The sequence below is a fragment of the Taudactylus pleione genome, unplaced genomic scaffold (genome assembly GCF_031769625.1).
Source record: "Taudactylus pleione unplaced genomic scaffold, aTauple2 ptg000157l, whole genome shotgun sequence".
Taxonomy (NCBI): domain Eukaryota; kingdom Metazoa; phylum Chordata; class Amphibia; order Anura; family Myobatrachidae; genus Taudactylus; species Taudactylus pleione.
In genome coordinates this window covers 1,328,239-1,351,163 of record NW_028284559.1, presented here as the reverse complement: position 1 = coordinate 1,351,163, position 22,925 = coordinate 1,328,239, and the positions used below count along the sequence as shown (strand labels likewise).

The 22,925-nt window shown below is 43.1% G+C and overlaps 1 protein-coding gene across 9 annotated transcripts in view; it reads right to left on the bottom strand.

Moving 5' to 3' along the window:
- The window catches only part of KCNMA1 (potassium calcium-activated channel subfamily M alpha 1), a 636,705-nt gene that overhangs the window by 224,780 nt on the left and 389,000 nt on the right, over positions 1-22,925 (bottom strand). The window lies entirely within an intron of this gene.

Here is a 22,925-nt window from a genome sequence, read left to right as displayed (position 1 = left end):
GTCGCAAAACATCCCTCAAGTCTCTGCAGATTGGCATTGCATGCAACTCTGAATCAGGTCCCAAGTCCTAAAAACACCTCAAAACAATTAAAAACTACTGAACCACACTTAGTTTTACTATTTTAATATATATATATATATATATAAATTATATTTAAACATTTTATCTAAACATCACAAAGTGCATTTTGTATAGTGTTCTATTTAGAGGTTATAACTTTCATATGCAAATGTAATGGTTCTAAAGGCGACCACTGACCACACATGTACACAAGCTGGCAAATATACTAAGGCTCACTAGTCAGGATGTAAAATCTACTTACCAGGGAGGAGATGTCCTATATATTCTACTGGATGTTTTAGCATATAGTCATTCCATGCTGATTACAGCTATATTACTTATATATTTATTCCCAAATAATCATGCATTAGCTTTGACCATTTTTACTAGAACTCCAAACTATTTTTATATATACAGTAATGTCACTGACCAATTGTTCCTCAATTCCTGTAAATGTGCTGAATGTCTCCAGAAGCATATAAAAAGCACCTGTCTCCTACACGTACTAAAGTTCATGAGCATGCAGCCAAGCAATTCACTTCAATTACCGACACAATTCAAATGTGTCATGAATATTGGTCAGGCCTTCAGGGTATTAGTCATTAAGTGCCTCAGTGATGTCATTGTTTGTAGTGAATTAATAGACTGCGTTCTAATGAATGCTAGTTCAGCCCACACAAAATCAGCCTCTTCTATGTTTAGGTGACAGGTGCTCAAGAGCTAGGTTTATTAAACATTACAGGGGACATTTATGAAATTTGCTGCAAAAATGTTATGTCTCATAGGAATGAATCACAATTTCACCAATTGTCCCTATTCATGTCTTAAATTATTGTTCTTTTGTTGTTTACTAGAATTGATGTTTTCTGCATGATTATGAAAAGCACTGTTTTAGTGGAAAATGCAAGGTTTCTTTACAGCATTATTTTTACTATTAGTGTTCTTGAGAAACACATGGTGCTGCTTACACAATACAACCACGTGGGTAGAAAATATACAAGGTGTGGCAATTAAATAACGAGACTAAACTATACTGCGTCAGTTAAAAGGGAGTAGGGGAACATTGACCTTGGACTATAACAAATACGGTTTTGCAAGTTTGACCCCTCTCGCACAGTTTGCTGTCACATAGCGTTCGAAGAAGTTGTGTGTTTCCTGTGCGTCGTAAACATTCTTAGTTAAAAAGAGCAATGTGTTAACTTAACATCTTTGGTTAAATTGATTAAAACGTCCACCAAATCTTTCCGTATGCTCACTGAGCTTATGGGGCAGATTGTATGTCACGTGTCACGATTGTATGGCACAAAAGATTTAGTGATGGTCGTGACAATGTCGAAGATGATCAACGTTCCGGAAGGCGTTGCACTTCAAAATCAAATGAAAATGTGGAAAAAAAATGTTTGAATAGACCATCGACTCAGCATCCGATTACAGCAGAAATGGTAAACATCGCCAAAAAAAGAAAAGTAACTATTAGGCAAGTTTTGCATCAAGCTCTTAACACGACGACAGTGCTAAGAAGGTTCCAAAGCTGAGCATAAAGAAAATCAAAAAGCAAACGTGTACAGACATTTTTAAACGAATTCAAGCGGATTCACATTTTTTAGATAAAGTTTATACCTGTGATGAAACACAGATCTTCCGGTACGATCCTAAGACACAATGCCATGCACTGGAAAATACCATCATCACCAAGAATGAAGAAAGCTTTTCCAAATCCAAATTCAAAGACATGGGGCCAAATGTAATAGGGTGAGAGTTTAGAAAAGTGAGAGTTTCTGACACTTTTTAAACTTTGCAAATGTAATAGAGTCCAAAAACAAAGTAACAGAGTGAACTCACATGTTTTTTTAGACTTAAAACACTCTCACGATGTTTTCCCATTTTGAAGATAAAGCTCAACCAATGTGAGAGTTTACTGCTAAACTCTCACATTTTCTAAACTCTCACCCTATTACATTTGGCCCATGTTGTTTTCTTTGATATCAAGGGCGTTATTTTGGAAGACTGGGTACCAGAAGGCGCAACAGTGAATCAATATTACTACAAAAATGTTCTAGCAACTTTGTGGAAAAGAATCACAAGAAAGAGGCCAAAAATGGTTTTATCCTACATCAAGACAACGCACCAGCCCTCACAGCTCTCTGTTGAGCAGTTTTCGGCTGAGAAACAGATTGCCGGAATACCCTCCATACTCGCCAGACCTAGCTCCATGTTACTTCTTTCTTTTCCCTTAAGTCAAATATGTACTCAAGGGAACACATTTTGCATCAGTTACTGAGGTAAAGAAGAAAATTACGGAGCTGTTGAGACAGCTAACAGATAATGAGCTACAGCACGGCTTTGACCAATGGAAATAAGAATGCAGCGGTGTGCAGATGCAGATGGGGAGTACATAGAAGGGGAGTAAAAATGTAGTTAATATAAGTAAACATAAATTATATCATCAGTCTCGTTATTTAATAGCCAGGGCTCTAATACCTACCAGCGGAATACATATGATTGACCAGAGGTCGGGATGCGGGCAGTCAGAAGACCGACATCGGCATCCCGATGTTCAGGATCCCGATAGTAGCCTAACCCTCTCCCCCTTAATCTTCCCCCAGTGGTGCCTAACTGTAACCTCCCCCCCCAGTGGTGCCTAAACCTAACCCCCCTTCCCACACCCTAAACATAACCCTCCCGGGGTAGTGCCTAACCTCCCTCCCGATGGTGCCTAACAATAACCTCCCCTCCCCACAGCCTAACCCTAACCCTCCCCAGTCGGAGCCTTACCCTAACTTACCCTAAACCCCCCCCTAACCCACATACTTTACATCAGGATGCCGGCAGTCGGGATGCCGACGTCGGTATCTTCATCTCTTCAGGATGGCGGCGCCAGCATTCTGCCCCCATAGTTGGATTCCGGCGTCGGTATATTTACGTCCGGCATCCCGTCCTCCGGCATCCTGACCGCATCCCTTACCAAGATGTGTCTGGATTTTGACCGCCGGGATTCCGGAGCCGGCATTGTGACCATCAGGATTTTGACCACCAGGATCTGTGCCCAACCCAGATTTACTACTTGAAAATGAAGAGAGCAGGAACAACATTTACAAAGTCAGGCATCACTGGGGCCAATTCGAGGGTATGTAGACCTAATAGCAGGCTATGCTGAGTTGTGATATCAGAAGGATCTCAAGCACCAAGGACAAGGCTGGTGTAAGTGCAAACTGAGGACATGTATGAAATCAAACATACGGGTAGTGGCCATGCAGTCGCATATTGTGTGCCTACAATCTGGTATAGAGATGTGTCCACATACATCTATCCTCCGTGCGCTACAAGTCTCGTTACACATAACGTGTGATCAATGTGCGACTCTGTAGCACAGCATCTTTTTGTGCAATTTTTTTTCCCTTCAAAATGCATCTTATTCGTAAAGTGAATAGGACACACAGCTTCTTCTGATTAAATGATATGCGGAATGTCTATATTTTGCATGCGACTGCAGGTGTATCTGCATGCACAATGCTACATTAAAGTGTTAGTGGCTGTGACACTGCAATGTAGCATATATAACCGCAGTCGCACACAGGATATAGGCATGGCGCATATGATTTTAATCAGATGAAGCTGCATGTGCGTCCTATTCGTATCACTTTCTGAATAAGACGCACTCTAAAGCTGGCCACACACTAGACCAACTTTCATCCAACCATCCAACTAGTTGATTGGTTGGAATGAAAATCTGGAAACGGATGGGAGTAAATGATGATCAGCAATTTGCTCCTAAATGCCAGAAAACAGATGAAAATGGTCGTCAGATAATTTTATTAAATGTTTGATCTATGCAATTTGTTCAAACAACAGTTTTTGTCCATTTTTCGACGTTTGGGAGCAAATTGCTGATTGTCATTTGCTTTCATACCTTACCAGATTTTCAATCCAACCAATCAACTAATTGAATGGTTGGATGTAAGTTGGTCTAGTGTGTGGCCAGCTTAAGGGAAAAAATTGCACGAAAAGAGGCTCGGCGCTACAGAGTTAAGCCACAGGAGGGGTGGCCAGCCTTTTGGACTCGGTGATCTACTTTTAAAACTAAAAACCTTTTGTGATCAAGGTTTGGAGGGAGTGGTCTCAGTGGGTCAACTATACCCATCAGGGATGTTGAAATCATTCTCCCAGTTACAACAAGAGTTTAGCATTCCCACTGCTTATTTTTTTTATTTCTTCAGTTAAGGCATGCAGTGTCTGCTCAATTTTCGGGGGGTCTCCCAGATATTATTGAATCCTCTTTAAAGCGTATAATAATTACTGACTTATGTAGATCTGTATGCAAATTTGTAACTTTTTTGCTGGATGCTTATCATTCAGAGGAGTTATTGGATCTTAGAACTAAATGGGAGAATGGTTTGGGGGACCTGCAGTATGCAAGGATGAATGGAAAATGGCATTGAAATGACCACAGGTATCTACGGTTTCCATTCGTTTTCAACAAATACTGCTTATATTGCATAGGGTATATATAACTTCAATACGTTTACATAAATTAGGCGGTAGGACAAACTAAGTGCCCTAAATGTGGGGCAGATGACTGTACTTTCTTACATTTGGTATGGGATTGTCCACAGGTTCTACATTTCCAGACTCAAGTATTAGGGGCTATATCAGATACTGGAGTTCCGAGGGCTGTTTTTTCGCCAAATGTTTGTTTACTGGGCATAGCTGATGAAAATGGGCCGAATTAAACAATATATTGTGAATCAATGCAGCCTGGCTAAAGTATGTATAGCCCGTACGTGGATGGCTCAGGAAGGTCTAGTCTTCAAACAATGTATATCGTAAGTTAATACCACCCTGGCCCATGAAAAGTATGCATATTTGGTCAGACAAGCGGAATCCAAGTTTGATAAAATCTGGTATAAGTGTAATTTGAAATATTTTACAAATTTCTCAGTTAGATTAATCTACTGTGTCCATTTTGTAGTTTGTATGGCTTAGGCGGGGGGGAAGAGGTTTGTTATTTTTATTTTGCCTTGATCTGTTTCTGTGTTTAGGCATGTAACTGTATAGAGTGTACGGTTAACACCTACGAAGTGCAATGCTTATGTACTGTATACTATATGTTGTCTGAGATAATTGTATTTGTGTTATTTTTTTGACATGGGAAAATTAATAAAAGAATATTTAATTTAAAAGAAAATAAACCTTTTGTGATCTACAGGGCCTGGAAAAGTGGGTGTGGTATGCAAAAAAGGGCGTGGCCTCACAGCAAAGGGTGTGGGGTCTGTCCTGCCAAAATTACACAAAGTATCCCCAATTCAAATTATGCCACATAGCAGCACAATCTTATTCACATTACACCACATAGTACTGCCCCTTATACACAATGCCCACAGTAGTGCCCCTTATGCAAAGACCACTGTAGTAATGCCCCTTATGCAATACCCCCTGTAGTTGTGCCCATTATGCAATGCCCCCAGTAGCTGTGCCCCTTATGTAATGCCTCCTGTATTAGAGCCCATTATGCAGTGCCCCCAGTAGTGGCCCTTATGCAATACTCCCAGTAGCTGTAGCCCCTTATGCAATGCCCACTGTATTAGAGCCCCTTGTGCAATGCCCACTGTAGTGCCCCTTATGCAATGCCCCAGTAGTTGTGCCCTTTATGCAATACCCCTGTAGTTGTGCCCATTATGCAATGCCCCAGTAGCTGTGCCCCTTATGCAATGCCCCCTGTATTAGAGCCCCTTATGCAGTGCCCCCAATGCAATGCTCACTGTAGTTATGCCCATTATGCAATGTCCCCAGTAGCTGTGCCCCTTATGCAAAGCCCCCCGTATTACAGCCCCTTATGCAATGCCCCTGTAGTTGTGCCCTTTATGCAATGCCCCCTGTAGTTGTGCCCATTATGCAATGCCCCGTATTAGAGCCCCTTATGCAGTGCCCTCAATTCAATGCTCCCTGTAGTTGAGCCCATTATGCAATGCCCCCAGTAGCTGTGCCTCTTATGCAATGCCTCCTGTATTAGAGCCCCTTATGCAATACCCACTGTAGTGCCCCTAATGCAATGCCCCCATAGTTGTGCCCATTATGCAATTCCCCCTGTATTAGAGCCATTATGAAATTCCACTGTAGTTGTGCCTATTATGCAATGCCCCCTGTATTAGAGCCCCCAATAGTGCCCCTTATGCAGTGCCCCCCTTATGCCGTGCCCCTAGTAGTGCCTCTTATGCTGTGCCCTCAGTACTGGTTCCCCCTCCCTGTGCAGTACTTACCTCTCTTCACAGTGGGCACCGCTCTACTCTGCCAGCGCACCCACTTTCTCTCAGCTGCCGCTGACTGGATCTACCTAGATCCAGCAGGTGCGCAGGCTCCTCATATTGCTGGTGACGTCATGACATCACCCGCGCACCGCATCACTGGGAATGCTAGCATATGAAGCAATCGGAGGCTTCTTTAGTCTCTGATTGCTTCAGAGATCAGCGTTCCAAGTTGCTGCAGCAAGCTGGTCGCGATCTACCGGCGGGAGCTCCGCGAGCTACCGGTAGATCGTGATCATTGTCATGGCCGGCTCTGCATCACAGCATGGCGTGACTAAAGGGGCTGTATAATGCTCAAGGAGGCTAGATGTATGTGTGTAATACAGCCCCTCTAGTCACGCCATGATGTGGCGCAGGGCCGGCCATGATTACGATCACAATAGCTTGCAGAGCTCCCACCGGCAGATCGCGACCAGCTTGCTGCAGTAACTGGGAGCGCTGGTCTCTGAAGCAATCAGAGACTAAAGAAGCCTCTAATCGCTTCAGATGTCAGCGTTCCCAGTGATGCGGTGCACGGGTGATGTATGGGTGAATAACCACATTTAGTTTCAATGCGGGTTAGAATTGTATCCGACTTGCATTTAACTCCTACTAAGTTTTGTTTTAAGTGTACAGTATGTGGAGCCCCATACAAATATTATGAATATAGTAGGGTCTCCAGAACAGCTCCATCAATATTTTATTTGCCTGTATAGAATAATTAGCAAATTTAGGGCCTGATTCAGAGCCGGACACTCTGACCAGAGCGCTCGCTCTGAATCAGGGCCCTCCTCCATTAAATTGGAGCGTCCTCCTGGACGCTCGTATAGCTGTGGGTGACCACCCACAGCATATACGAGCGTCTAAAAAGATGGTCGCGATGGTCTTGACCATCGCGACCATCAGACTTGCGACGGAGACCCTGCGGTAGGGTCTCCCTGCCACAAGCCCTGGAGTGATTTTGGCTCTATCAGAGCCAAAATCACTCCCACTGACATCACTAGTGATGTCAGTGGGGCCGACTTCAGACGGTAGGCGTTCCCATGGGAACGCCTCCGTCTGGCAGGCACACCCCCGGCACGCCCACCAAAGGGGGCGTGCTGTCAGTCACCATCGACAGCACGCCCCCTTTGGTGCGAGACCCGGAGCGACAGCTTGGCTGCACATAACATTTATTGATTTGATTCATTTGCCTACACATAACATTTAAAAGCACAGTTTGATGGTATCAGAGAATTGAATATGATGTATCGTTTTAATAAAACAAAAAACAGATACACTAACAGTATGAGCCCCACAGCCCAGAGGAGTTAGGAAGAGTCCCATTGAGCATGGGTAGCACACTGTTGTTTTTTTGTTTTGTTTTTTTAGTTATCTGCTGTAATAAATGTAGTATAAATACTATAGAAATAAAAATATTGCACAGTAGTAATGTCATTCCACATATTACTTTAGTATAATTGTTTCATAACCTTTGATCATGGACATCACAGTAAACATAGAACATTATCACTACTTGCAAACAAGAGAAAATGAGACAGAATCCAAAGCAGAAATCTAGATTCAATTTAGTCATCAGGTACGTCATTCAATTCCACGCAGGGTGGCAACACATAATTTAGCAAAGGGTTACAGGCAGCCTTAGATTTGGATACATTTTTACAAACATTTTTTTTTACTAATAATTGCTAATTGTTGGCATTTGCCCTTTGATAAATTTGTCCCAGAAACACACCAAATATAAAGTTCCGACTTTACTGCTCTAATCCTTTTTTTCTCCGACCAACTGTTCAGTGCTTTGGGATGTTCTGTGTTGGGGAATAAGTTTCATTTGCTGTTTCTAAAGAACTTTCTGACTGAAAAAGTATTTGTATTCTACAATCTTCATGGACTCATTTTACACTTGTTATAACATTTAAGATGCAGAGCCAAAGTCTATAACAAGTATAGTAACATTCTAGGAGCAATCCCATGTAGCCTGACCAAACAAGCTTTGATAATAATTTAAATGAAAAATTATGCAAACAGAAATAATGTAAATAGCTAACGCCGATGAATATACATCGTTTGACAATTGCTTACAGGCCATGGAACAAGAAAATGACTTTAATTTAAAATACATTGATCAAACGGAAAGCAAAATATACAGTGTCTTTTTAGCCGTTTAATTGTTGAACATAAAGGGAGCACCAACTTTTGTGTTTTTGTACATCTATGGTTATAAGTGTATTTGTTAAAGGATAAAAAAAGAAATACAACTTACAGCCAAAAAGCATTACAGACAATTAAAAGTGAAATAGAGACCTCCATTTAATGATTTATACTTGGTCTATACCTTGTACTGTAGATTAATTTAAATGTAGTGGCATGTTATCTGAGAATGTTATAGTTATGTCCGCTAAAAAAAAAAAACATTCCCCTATATTAGACTTTATAAAATCAATCCAGAGAGTGTACTCTATGGGTCTGAATCAGTATGGTTTGAAATTGCGATCACAGCTGCGTAATCGCAGCTACAAAAATATGCTAATGCCTGCCACAGCTCAGCCAGCATAGAGACGCCTACTGCTGCTTTCTCTCATCTGTAATACCTCGCAGTGCTGTGTATACATCCGTACCATCAAAGCACATCGGCCCGTCACGCACAATTACAGCAAGTCTGACCAGTCGTAGAAACTAGAAATCTTGTCACACGCAGTGAGTACTCAAGCTGCGTATGCAATCGTAGTGGATAATTTATGTATGCCCATGCAACAGCGTTCAAGCGAACAGAAACGCCTACATTTCTCCAACCACTCCACTGTCATCACCCCCAAAGGTTCACGGCCTGTCACTCACTCTGCAATGGATTCCTATGTGCATGCGTAATCACAATGCGATTGCTGCGCACGCAAGTGCGGTGCATACGCATGCGCAGTACTGAACAATCGGCCAATCTGTGTACGTAGTTGCAACTGCATACGCTGCTGAATCAGGCCCTATATATAGGTAAACTGACTTCTGCAGAATTGTGATAATTACATAATTTTAATTTTGTTACAAGAGACAGTAAAGTAAGCTTTACAGGGTGTTTTGCAATCAGTGGCGTAACTAGGGGGGGTCGGGCATGACGTCTCTCCCATAATGCTGAGCGCGCCAGCCCGGGAGGACTGGCGGGCGGCGGCGGCGGGAGCGGTGTCGTGGTCCGGAGCAGCAGCGTGGATTTAGGTAAGTATATTTTTATATATTTTTTTTTTTAAACCTGTCTGCACTACTGGGGGCACAACGGGGGAGGGGGGTGGCTACTACTGGGGGGACCTCTACTGGGGGTGGGGGCACAACGGGGGAGGGTGGCTACTACTGGGCGTACCATTATTGGGAGGACCTCTACTGAGGGGGGCTACTACTGGGGGCACTTAATCGGGAGGGGGAACCTCTACTTGGGACTACTACTTGGGGGGGGGGAAACTACCACTGGGGGCATTATAAAAGGGGCCTACTACTAGAGGCACTGCACTGGGGGGACCACTACTACTGGGGGCAATAATAGGAAGGGCCACTACAGGGGGCACTGGACAGGGGGGATCACTACTGGGTGCCTGCATAAGGGGGACCACTACTGGGAAAACTGCATGGGGGGGACTACTGCTGGGGGCACTATATAAAGGGCACTGCATAGGGGGGGGCTACTACTGGGGGCACTATATAAAGGGCACTGCATAAGGGGATACCGCTATTGGGCGCACTGCATTGTGGGGACTGCTACTGGGGGCACTGCATAAGGGGGAACACTACATGGGGCACTGCATTTGGGGGGGGCACTACTGGGGGTACTGAGAAAGGGGAACTAATTGGGGGCTGTATAAGAGGGACCACTACTGGGGATACTGTATAAGGGGCACTACTATGGGCCTGCATAAGAGGGACCACAACTGCATACTGGGGGTACTGTATAAGTGGTACTACTGGGGTTAAGGTGCATATGGATAGGAATGTTCAGCGTGAAAATAAAGGGGTGTGTCATGTTGACACGCTCCATTTTTAAGTGACCACACCTATTTTTTTGCCACGCGCGCCTTCGCCGCGCGCACATCAGGGGGGCTCCCTTTTCAAATTTGCCCTGGGCTCCAAATACCCTAGTTACGCCACTGTTTGCAATTAAGGACTTTTCCCACTGTACTCTCTATTTATAATGTGTCTGCATTTTGTCCTAGTGCACTTTTCTTTTTCATGTCCAATCTACCATCACAAGCATAATGAAGAGCCAATCTATGGGTCCCACAGCACGGGAATAATATCTGAATATTTAGACCACCAGAACAACTCCCAATGGAAACTATCATGTAAAGTACACCTTTAGAATCCTAATTATTACTGAAATGTTAGTACTCCCAATCATTGGTGTATTGCTTTAAAGGGACATGGTCATATTAAACACATTGATCAGAGCTGTGACGAGGTAAACTGATGACGCAAAAAGAAACATTACTCATGTCAAAATTCTCCGCCCAACCAGAACAGAAGAATAAAAATCTGAACAATGGCACGCTAACCCTTGGGGTTCCAGAACAATGCAACGCTGAGCCTTGGAGTTCCAGAACAATGGTATGCTGACCCTTGGGGTTCCAGAACAATGCAACGCTGAGCCTTGGGGTTCCAGAACAATGCAACGCTGAGCCTTGGGGTTCCAGAACAATGGCACGCTGACCCTTGGGGTTGCAGAACAATGCAACGCTGAGCCTTGGGGTTCCAGAACAATGGCACGCTGACCCTTGGGGTTCCAGAACAATGGCTCATTAGTCATTCTACTATGACATACCAGAAAAATACAACTTTAACCACACAGGAATTCGTTTAAAACATGCATAAAGTCACAGATGAAGCACAACGGAACTTGGCGTGAGAAAAAGCCGCGGCAGCTGCATCATAGTACTTTGTATACAGATTTAGACTCATTTGCATGCAGATGTACAAATTGATGCATAACATTTGTACATCTACAATGTAGTTTTGTTACTTCCAGATGTTTTATTTATGTGAATAAGATGCTCATTTTGAGCGAGAAAGATGCTCGGGGCGGCTGAGTCACCTGGGACCGGAGATGCCGTGAGGGGCTGTTTGACACGACTGAAGCCACAATGTATGAGGACACAATCTGTAATACTGTTAAAATAGCGCTAAGATTTTTATGTCATTCCAGCTTAAGCATTTATTTCAAACCTAATTTACAGAGTGGCCTGGGATAGTCAGTTTAGTAATAGCCCTCATCTGGTCAGCCAGTCTGACTTGTACAGCAGACACTCTACATTGTGTAAAAATGAATTCTGAAATGCAATTGGTTTTCTATTAATCAGCTTTTCTGGCTGAACAGAATTTTGCTCCTAGTTTATCTACTCTCCTCACCTCAAAGACAATTATAAAAGGAAGTACATTCTAATCTGTATTAGATCTAATATACTTTCCTCAAGTCTCTGTTTGTATCCAACAAAAAAGTTCAATATTGGGAAATTACACTTTTCTTAGAGCTGTCTAACCTACTGTGTTCAAACTGGTCCTTAGTAATGTGATCCTACATAACAAAGCCACTTTGTTCTCTCATTTTCCTAAACTGTGTGCTGCAGGGCTTGACAAATTTTTCTAAAATCTAGGAGCCAGGATGAAAGTTAGGAGCCAGACCACTGTCCCCCCAAAAAAATTACAGGAGTGAGAAGCACAGCTCTGTGTGTTATGCAACTGTTATACACACTATACTAGTCCACAAAATGGTCACAGCTGAATGACTATAGTAAAATGGAGGCCACCTCACTGCTCTGCAGAGCTCCCCTGCTCCACCCCCCCCACCCTCCAGTAATAACTGACCACATTTCACATAAAATTATGGTGCCAGAAAGTATAACAAAACCCCCCTCCCCTCGTGGTCACACCACTATTCCGCTGAAGCCGCTCCGCAATACCTGGCAACGCATAGACCCTACTACCGGAGAGCTCTTTGCAGCCAGAGATAGGAGACAGTAGACAGCCGGGACGTACAGGAGGATCAGTGTAGACTGGGACAGACAGCAGGGATCAGAGCAGGCCAGGATGGAAAGGAGTCGTCAGTGCAGGCCGGGATGGACAGAGGCACAGCAGTCACCGCAGGCGACACTCAGCACATGCACTCCTGTGCATGATATGAACACTGCAATACTATAGGCACGAATCTCTGCCGGAGCTGATGAGGATCTGCTTCCTCCCTCAATGCAAAATCTAGTAGCTAGGCAGCAAATCTGGTAGCCATGGCGACCTGGCCCCCGGGATTTGTCGAGCCCTGGTGTACTGTACCGTTTATACACATTACAATTTAGTAATACAACTTAATTTGTTTTTGTGGGAGACATGCAGATAATTAAATCAGAATGATATTGTATAGAAACCAGATTGTATGAGCTGGATTATCATATGCGTGTGTGTTCCAGGGCAAACAGGAAATAAATTGTGTGCAGCAGACTTTTCTGGTATGGGGATCCAATTTACTTCTGATTCGATCAAATAAAAAAAAACATAGGGGGGCAAAACAATTCAGCGCGATGTTGAATAGCCCCGCGAAGGAGTCCGACTAGAGGATTTCTGCTTGCACCCTCCTGAGTGCGAGCAGAAATCTGACTTGGGTGCTGGCTGTGATGCAGTTTTCCAGCTTATCGCAGTGCTAACAGCCTCGCGGCCAGCACTTTAGTCAGAGAATGCTAGTTACCGCGACTAAACACCCAGCTTTAGGCGCGGTAACCGCTATTCTCCTACTTAAATGGATCATGGAAAGAGAGAGAGAAAGAGAGAGAGAGAGAGAGAGAGGAGAGAAGATAGAGAGAGAGAAAAATCTACTGTAAAATGTTTTAAAACCGTGGTGTTAAGAATGGTCACAATGTAAAGCAAGCTTTTGGTAAGTGAGCCAATAAGTATTAAGATGATAGGAAAAATGGGGGCCTGGCCTGGAGTAGCTGGGAGAGGGCAGCTTTTCTTTAGCTCTCCTGCACAAATCCTGAAAAAATCCTGTTTTCCTGGATATATTTACTTCACATCCCGGGATTTGTTGGTTTATCCTCTCCTGTATGTATTGGTGTGTAACAGCTGGCTCCTGTTGTGTACTTTAAGGCTCTATTACCCGGCGACTTGAGGTGGCTGTTTCCTTGTCCTGCTGGCCCGGAGTCTCCATCCCTACTCTTAACTATTGCTTCTCAAAATACTACTTACCTGGTGGATTGCCTTCATTATCCGGCTGTTCCTGGTGCTCCGGTCCCTCTGCCGCCGACTGCTTGCCTGGTCTCTACTCCTTGCTGCCTTGCTCCAGCGAGTTGAAGACAGCGGCCACCATTTTGGGACCGCACTCTACCTGAAGTAACGCTGCTGCTGACCTTGCTGGTACATTGATCTTTCCGCTGCTGCTCATTATTCTGCGGTTTCTCCCTGTTGTCAGTACCTCTAATCTCCTGCTACTCACCAAGGGATTCTGTTCCTGTGTCTGATAATCAGATTGGACAGTTGGCAGCCATTTTATTTTAAGTGCCTCTGGTGGTGGGATTGAGCTCCTCATAACAACAGATCCTGACGCTGGACGCAGTATATAACTGTTGCTGGAGAGCATAGGTGGCGTGCTAGCCACCACCATTTAGTCTGTACCTGCTTACAGTTACTGCGGATACTTGCGGCTTGATGGCCTTACAGATGGCCAGTTCAGTGCAGCTGATTCTTCAAGCTATTGCCTAACCACACAGAGGCTTCTCAATAAACTTGGAGAAGTGAAGGCTGAGTTCCCAACTGATGGTTACCTTCTACATGTGTTATAAAAAAGAACAAGTCTGGAGCTTATCCTCACCTAGGGAAGTGTCTATATTCCCATGCTGGATACCCTTTCAAACCCTAGGCGGTCGGGGTCTACTGTGCTTTTCCAAAGAGTGCTACATTTCTAGTGGAGGGATCGGGGAACCGGGCTTTGCCATTCAAGTTTTTCATATTATCTTCTGTGTGCCCTTGGAAGGATGGATGTCTTCAGGATACATCATTAAAGCATTCCAAGTACTTTTCTGTATGGGGATGGAACTATGCCTTTATTTTCACTGCCTCCTGAGGCCTGGCCGGATTAATGATTAATAATTTGGTGCCCCTCATAATGCTTTCATGTTCCAATATTTCTCTGTCTCGTTGGTTATAATATTCTAGTATATAAATTAGTATGTTGCCAAGCTTTAAGTATGTGAAGAACGTTTTATCTCTATAGTATGTCTGTGGAAAATGTTTTATCCTTACTATGCGGGAGAGCTGGGTTTAGCATAGTCTAGCCTAGCTAAGGTCAACAATATATTGCCCTTGTCATATATGTGTTTTATTATCCTTTGTCTGTGTGGGTGGGGGGAGGTTTATAGGTTAGGATATTGTAGGTTGGTAAAGGGGAATTGGGATCCAAGTATGCCTGGGTTGGAGTTAGGCCATACAGGGTGGGGTTATAGGATGGGTTGTTTTGGAGGGTTTTGATTTGTTTTGATTTATGGCAGATTATTAGTATTTGTTAATTTTATTTAGTAATATTTTGCAATTATTATGTATCAGGCTTAAGATGTAAGGTACTTTTGTACTTGTATATGCCTCTAGCACTGGCTATTTATATTTTATATTTGGTAAATGAGCCCATATGGCGCATATGGGCTCTTACTGTTTATTGATATACTATGTGGTGCTCTATATATCCTGATATATTGGTTATTTGTCATTATTTATGTTTATTACCTGATTATATTTATTTTTGTATATTTTATGTGTTACTCTGTCTGCCATTATTATTTGTTGTTGGGTGTTTTACTTTAAGTTCTCTATTATGCCATTTAAGAAGGTGATACCGAATATTATTCTTTGAGTCAATGTTTATGCAACTTGTTTTACACCTGAACAAAAGTAGGCTTCATATGTTCGTGATTTTGTTCTCTGCCGAGTCTGTATCAGGCATAATTTGTAATGGAGTCAATATATGTGTACTCGTTTTGTTTATGTATAAAATCAATAAATATTGGATTAAAGATGATAGGAAAAATATCACAGTTACATCCAACAGCGGTTAATCATAATGGCTATAAAAATAATGTGACCGTTTGGTATTGTCCACATTTTAATTACCTTGTGGAATCAAAATACATATCCTGGGAGTCATAACACTGAACAATACCATATAATCTGCAATGATAATTAAAATAAAGCTGTAAATAGTATCAAACAGGAAAAGGAAATATTCCCGGTGCCGGCATCCCGACGGTAAATAGTGGGGTTAGGGTTAGGCACTAGAGGGAGTGGGGGGGGGGGGAGGGTTAGGGTTAGGCAGTAAGGGCGGAGGTTAGGTTTAGGGTGCGGAGAATTAGGGTTAGGTTTAGGGGTTGGATACTAACCCTGACGGAATGCCGGCGTCAGGATTCTGTCCGCAGGATCTCGAAATGCCGGCATCCAGTACCCAGCCTCTTAAACTTACCATACAATATAAGAAAATTTCCCATCACTGTTACAGCTTGTATCATAGACTGTACATTCTGTGCAATGTGAATGTACAAACACAGGGCCTCATTCAGACCCACTCGCTAGCGGGTCGATGTTGAGGCCCTGCACACGCGCAGTGGCCGTACTGCGCGTGCGCAAGCCCCGGAGCGAGAGAGAAATTCTCTTGCTCCGTGGCTCACTACAAAAGGGGCGGCTGTCGATGGTGATCGAAAGCTCGCACCGTTTTGTAGGCGGGGTGGCTGGCCAAATGGAGGCGTTCCCGAAGGAACGCCTGCCGTTTGGGGGCTGCCCCACTGACATCACTCGTGAAGTCAGTGGTGAGCTTCCAGCTCTATTAGAGCTGAAAGCTCACTGGGGCTTGCGGCAGACGAGACCCTACACAAGGGTCTCGTCGCAAGCCCCGATGGTCGCGATGGTCTTGACCATCGCGACCATCAACCTGGCCACTCGCTAAAGCTGTGGGTGGTCAGGAGGCCGGCTCTTTACAGAGAAGCGGCCGCCCGCATTTTGCGAGCGGCTCTGAATGAGGTCCACAGTGTGGAATATAAAGCTAAGAGAAAGCAGAACTTGTACCACTAGGGCGTCACATGCCTGAAAACTGTCCCATTATGCCACAAAACACTCTATTGGTGCTATTTTGCTCATCTGTTGTTAGGGTGGCCACCAATAAGCCTATGACATAGGGCCTGATTCAGAGTTGTACACTATTATGATGTTTATGTAGTTGAGCAATCATCATTTAACTACGCATGTGTCTAAGTCGCAATGCACATGCATCAAGGATCATTACCGCAGCAGCTTGCAGTGACTATTCACAGTGTGATTGACAGTCTGGGATCCTCTGAACTAGGTAACAGGAAGTTGTGGCAAGGAATGCAGGCATGTTACAACTGTATCAAGGGCATGTCTCATCCAGTAACTGAGATCCCCATACGCAAGGAATATGGCTCTGGCGTCTTAATTCCCGTGGCCATTCTCCAGGACCATAGACTCACTCAGAATTGCAACAATGGAATGATCTGTGACCGATGCTGCATCTTTGTATGCAGATGCTGCAGCATTTTAGGCAGATGCTTGGATTTGCAAAGCTGCAGGTGGACGTCTCAATACATCTCCCAGCTACGGCGACATTTGCATATTTTCACATAGCAGCTGCATACAAATTCACAGTTCAGACAGCAATAGCATACATCTCTGAATTAGGCCCATAGTTACAGTCTTCCAAACAGCAGCAGAGATGCAAGAAGCTGGCCATGGGACAACAAAAGCCTGGATACTACACAATCTGGGAAGATTAAAGGAAGCCAACAGTGACTGTTTTAACCTCAGAACTACTGTAGGTCCTATGTTGACTTCACCTTCATGAATATTACAGTAAAGCCTGGTGACCATAGCTATTGTGATGCTTTTCTCTTTCTTTCAGGGACTAAAGTAAGCAAAAGCCACATTGAAGTGGTTTAAATAAAATAAATAAATGCCCTGGAGTGGTACAGTCAAAGCCCAGAATTAATTTAATCCCATCAAGAATGTTTGGAATGATTTGAAAATTGCTGTTTACCAAAGGCCCTTGTACAACCTGATGGAGATTGCGCAATGCAGCATGGGAATATATCCCAGTGTCCAGATGTTCAATGCTGATAAGACCCAAATAGACTCATTGCTGTAAGTGCAGATACATTTGCTTCTACAAAGTACTGTATAAAACACTGGAGGTGAATACTTATGTAATCAATGTTTGATATTTGAATTAATAAAAAAAAAAAAAAAAGTTTTTTGGGCAGTTATTTTTGTGGATCAGTGAAAAAATGTTTTATTTTTTTATTACATGATGTAAAGAAAAAATCAAAAGTGAGAATTATCAAAGGGGGTGACACATTTCTAGTCACTGTATAAATCCTATTTGTAGTATTATATTGTTTTTAAGATCATATTCATACATGTCCCCAGTAATGTTTTATAACTGATACATGATTATAAACATACCTCTCTTTACAGAGGACCAGTAGTAACAATACTGCATATATAACAAAGAAACAACTAAAATGCTGCAATGGATTTATGTCTTACCATGTTTACAGAAAGAAAATGACCTATCTAGGAAAAGAAATCTATGGGCCTGATTCATTCCGAATCGCGACTGCGAATGCAATAGATTACGCACGCAGTTGAACTGCGACAGTATGCTAATTCATTGTGATCGCTATGCTGCTGTGGCACAGCATAAGGATGCACACTTTACCCTACACACATCCGTAATCATTAGCAAAACTGCAAAACCATCGGTACCATTGCAGACTCACACACACTTGCACAAGGTCTGACCTTACTCATAAATTGCTAACTTCACCGCACACTATGAGTAGGGCATCGCAGTGGCTAATTTGTGCATGCCCCTGCAATGGCGTTCAAATGCACTGGCCCACCTGTGTTTCGCCAACCCCCCCCCTCATCACCTTTCACCTTTCATCCGATTGGGTGCGTAATCGCAGTTGCGATCAGTAGTGAATCAGACCATAAGTTAAACAGGGCATAAACAGTATGTACACTTTTTTTTTTTGCAACTAAACTGTTTTGACTTTTTTTTATGAATACGCTTCCATGAAGATTTGATCAAATTTATTTTCTTAAAAGTATTTGAGGAGTAATAAGAACTTAAAGTGTTACTTTATGCAGTCAATTGGCACCAGGGTCTATTTCCACATTCAATTAGCCATTATTAGCAACGGTGAGCAATCTTACCTTGATTTAAATATTTTTAGAATACCCATGTAAAAGCACATGCTGGCACAGAGGCGGTGCACACAAGCACTTTGAACACCAAGGGTTTAATGTTGAGTTGTATACACAGGCATTATCAAGGCTTTATAAAGGGCACAGCTATGCCTGAAACATTGCTACTCTACTTGGCTATGCTTTAAGCCTAGTAAATACATTGGTGTATTTCTACAAACACTGGAGTGTGGTACATTTTTATACCATATATCGCCAATACTATTGACTTCTCTGGCACCCTAAATTGATGGACCTGCTGAGCGGAGTGACCAACTACCATAGCTGCAATAGCTATGTCTCCTGTCAGGTGTATATGCGATTGTGTCCAAGTCTGACTCAGCTGCATGACACTGCCTACTCTTGCTGGCCCCATTCCCCTACTTTTGCTGGCCCCTTTCCCCTACTTTTGCTGGCCCCTCTCCTCCCCATCCCACCTCTATAAGTGAGACAGTGAGGAAAGGGACGCATCTATATCACAAGTGTAAGATGCGTTCAGTGCCTGACCAACCATAAGGATACAACACATGTAACTTTGACAAGGAATATGCCCCCCCCCCCCCTAAGCTCTGGGCATAGCAGCTGCACCCCTTGCATCTATGGAAGCTACGCCCATGCATAAGGGTAATTAGAGTGCAGCTTAGGAGCACCAGGACATGAGCGGGGATGGGAAGTGGAGCGACCAGAAAAAGGGGTGGGGAGAAGGGGGGGGGGTAACTATGCCTGTGGGAAGCTGACAGCCTAGAACACACTTATGTGTTCTCATATTTGTAGCAGTGTTACTATGTACTATGACGTTATAATGGCTAGTGGGCACAAACTGCTTAGCAGCATGATATAAATCTATGACAATGTATGATGTTTTCCAATGTTTTCCAGCTACAGACATATCAGAGCTCATGTGCTTATGATTCAAGATTATCATTATCAATGATCATCACTTTTGGCTCTGTCACTTTTACATTTTTTACAGTGTAGAATCCCTCGGACCTCCCCTCCCCCCCCCCTAATGACTAATTAGAAGTTTCCAATTAGCTTAACTGGCCCAATAATTACTTGGGCCTCAGAATAAACCCCCAAAAATCTACTTTTTGGTTAGTTTAGGCAACCCAATTTTATTTAAAGAATTTTTTTGTAAATTAAAAATAAATGATTTTTAAAAAATATGTTTTGTTTTTTTCATTTTTAAAGTGGCCTTAAATTACAGCAAACATCACCTATTTTTTAAACTTTTTTAAATTCATTAAACTATGTACAAATCACCCATTTGACACCGTTTAAATACCTCCAGTACTTTCCTTATGCCCACTAACAACCTTCTCTAACAGCCTTCTCTATGATTCTGCTATCCAAGTTGTCACTTTTTTTGGGGTCAAGAATAGTTTCCCCTCTTCCTTATGCCATTCTCCCAAGCCGCATGTTATAGAACATTTGCACACCCTCGCCGCAAATAACGTAAATAGGCATTTCTAATTTGATCTTGCATTCATCGGGAGTGTGCGTTTGTGCGATGTTTGCAAGTTTCATAGAACAAACTCGTTTTTATTCCAACTCGCACCTAATTGAATTGCCTCCTACGAATGTATTAACCTAGGGCGGCCAGATATCTTAAACAGGCTCTGGAAGTGTTCAAATCTGCATATGGACATAGGCATATGTGTGTGCACTGTAAAAAAAATTAATATTTTGCGCTTAACAAACAGGCATCAGCCCCTAACAATTGTCCAGTTATAGAAGTACTCTAGTTGCTTTGACATACTGTAGTAATCAGGGCCTATAAGAACAGCTATGGGCCCAGGTACTGATGGGGGCAAAGCTAAAGCCGGTGTGACTTGGACACGCTCCCTCAAATAAATGTGGCAGCCGCACAGGGGGCGCAGACGGTTGTACAGGCGACCACACAGGGGCCACAAAGTGGGACATTTCTAACAAGCCTGGGCCCAGGTAATTTGTAATCGTGCCCCTCCCCCCCCCCCTCTCTGCGCCTCTGGTAGTAATCAGGGAATGATCATTACCTGGTAGGTGTAGCACTTACACTCATAACAGCATGCAGGGTCTTCAGAGAGTGAACGCTCCTGTGTGACAGAGAATGAGTGAATCTCATTTACTTAAACGTGTCAGCACAGAGTGATGCTACGAACTCTATTGTTCAAAACACTGGCCCTCATTCAGAGCCGGACGCTCTGAGCAGAGCGCTCGCTCTGAATGAGGGCCGTCCTCCATAAAAATGGAGCGTCCTCCTGGACGCTCGTATAGCTGTGGGTCACCACCCACAGCACATACGAGCGTGCAGGATGATGGTCGCGATGGTCTTGACCATCGCAACCATCGCCAGTGCGACCAGAAGCCTGTGGTCGGGTTTTTCGACCACAAGCCCTGGAGTGATTTTGGCTCTATCAGAGCCAAAATCACTCCCACTGACATCACTAGTGATGTCAGTGGGGCCGGCTTCTGACGGTAGGCGTTCCCTTGGGAACGCCCCCGTCTGGGAGGCACGCCCCCGGCACGCACACCAAAGGGGGCGTGCTGTCAATCAACATCGACAGCACGCCCCCTTTGATCAGACACAACGAGCGAAGGAAAGTCCTTCGCTCGTCGCGTCTCGCGCATGCGCACGACGGAGCTCCCTCCGTCGTGCGCATGCTCAGTGCACACCATCGACCCACTTGCGAGCGGACAGCCGCTCGCGAGTGGGTCTGAATCAGGCCCACTGTGTGATGTCACCATAGTATGAAAACTGCTAGGATTGTAAAACAAAATGGGACTATCTTCCCCATATATGTTTCTGGTTACTTAATATGCAAAACATTATGCAGTGTTACATAAAATAAAGTTAAAGGAATTATCACTTAAAATTCAATATTTAACACTCTTTACCCACTTGTGTCAAAATAAATACTTTTACTAGCATTTTTTAACTGACAAACCTATCTAACCTGAAACCTGCCCTGGATGTGTATGGAATGAATTTCAGAGGGGCTGATGCAGAGCTAGGCAAATGTCCATTTGGTAAAACATGCAAATTTGTACAGCTTGTAATGCCCACAAAACAATTGTGTGTATGCAGATGTGACACTCGCACTTCCTTACATTTGGAGAAATGTAATGGGGGGGGGGGTCATACACAGTCTGAGTACAGTAAGGATATGTTTGCATAAGTAGCTGTATCACTTGAGAACCATTGAGGGTTGGTGCAAATACAACTGGTGAGGATGACAATTGCCAGAGCCAGCTGGCCGCCTCTGATTGGTTAATTGCAAAGTTACCTCTGAGGCTGATTATACAATTTTGTGTGTACAGTATTATAGAATTAGATTTTTTCCACATTAATTTGTAGAGGTATTATCATGTAAACACAACCGGATAGCAAATACATTTTTTGCTGTCAAAATATATGTGTTGTGTTGGGTTTTTTTAAAGAAAAAAAACAACAACAAAAAAACTTCGCCTGACATAAACATGGTACAGATGTAACATCTGTACCATGTTTATGTCACACAAAGTTTTTTTTTGGTGTAGACCGACTTCATGCACATCTCCAATTCAGCATATAGCGGTAAATATGCTATTATTACATTCTGCTTTTTAGATGTTTTTGTTTGGGCTCATATGATGCAAATCTGCATCAGTACAGAGTTTCTGTTTGTTTTGAAATTAAAAGAACCACTGACCACTGTGATATCATATCCCCATAGTGATTTACACAGACCAGGATTATGTAGGAACATTGGAAAACATTGTGAATGGCCAAATATTCTCTGTAAAGCGCTGCGGAATATGTGTGCGCTATATAAATAACTGGTAATAAATAAATACGTTGTCATAGATTTATATCATGCTGCTAAGCAGTTTGTGCCCACTAGCCAGCACAAATGGGTGAGACTAGTAACCAGTTAGCAGCATCATGTTATAGACACAAAGATGTTGGAGATAACAGGACACTGAATAATGTTAGATCTGCCAGCAGAGAAAAAGTCATAATAAATAAAATAAGATTACCATATAGTATGTCCCATATATTAGTAAATTCTTACAACTGTAAATCTATTTGATAGGCCTAGCCAACACTTTATTGTATGCTGAGGCATTTAAGACAGCATCATTTAATCTCTGGTGTATTACTGCAAACGTGGTAACAGTATGTTTTTATCTTCAGATGTATTACTATAATTATGTTGTGCTATCTTTATGACAACTGCTTAGCTTGTAGCTCAGGTATAGATTCCAGCTTGTGGCTACATGGGACTGCACCTCTAGATATGCATGGACACAGTTCTCCATGCTTCATTCTGTCAGATGGCGTAAATTACCTTGGACTCCAG